The sequence below is a fragment of the Phytophthora infestans genome, genomic scaffold (genome assembly GCF_000142945.1).
Source record: "Phytophthora infestans T30-4 supercont1.166 genomic scaffold, whole genome shotgun sequence".
Taxonomy (NCBI): domain Eukaryota; phylum Oomycota; class Peronosporomycetes; order Peronosporales; family Peronosporaceae; genus Phytophthora; species Phytophthora infestans.
This window is the reverse complement of record NW_003303593.1, coordinates 166,304-167,082: the sequence shown is the minus strand read 5'-3', so window position 1 is coordinate 167,082 and position 779 is coordinate 166,304.

The following is a 779-nucleotide window of genomic DNA, read 5'->3' as shown; positions in this document are numbered from 1 at the left end:
TCTCCCCCGGTCGAGAGCTGTATCCTGTCTTCGCCGTCTCGATCGCTGGACGCAGTGAGACAGACCCGACGGTAATCTTCAGGGTCGGAGTCCGAACCGTCGGATCCTGATTCAGTTCCTGAGTCGGGCGCCGTGACTTGGTGGACACGTCGAGCTGGGGCCGTAGGCGTCGGAGCCTTTTGGCGATACTTGCCGGATCCGACCGCCGCCTTCTTCTGGCGGTGTTTCGCGCGATCCACCGCCCGCAGCACTTCCTCAAGCTCGTCTGCGTCGGGAAGTCGTAACAGGGTCAGCCTGTCGGCCAGATCCACGTCTCCCAACGTCTCGATGAAATGATCCACGTGTTCCCGCAGTACCTTGGATCCCCCATCCTTGATCTTCAACTTGGCCCGTAGACCGGCCACATTTAGTCGATGTAGGTATTCCAGCGGGGATTCATCCGATCTGCGGCGAGCATGGTAGTATTGTCGTGCCACCGACACTCCCAATCCACAGTACTGGGTCTGGAAGCTGCGCAGCAAAATCTGGCCACTTGTTCCTGGTGGATCTGCCCCAGCTGCCGATACCAGTTTCCTGGCTGACCCCGCTAGCAGATCCGGCAAAGGTTCAAACACTTCTCTGCATCCGACGCTTGATCTCTCATGAGGCCGACTTGACTTTGCTGATCCATGTTCTCGCTCGGCCCTCATCTTAATCCTTGCCCGTGACCTCCTTCAGATCCGAATATGCTGGAATCCCGTACCGCTCTGGATCATGGACAATCCAACCTGGCCCCGGCT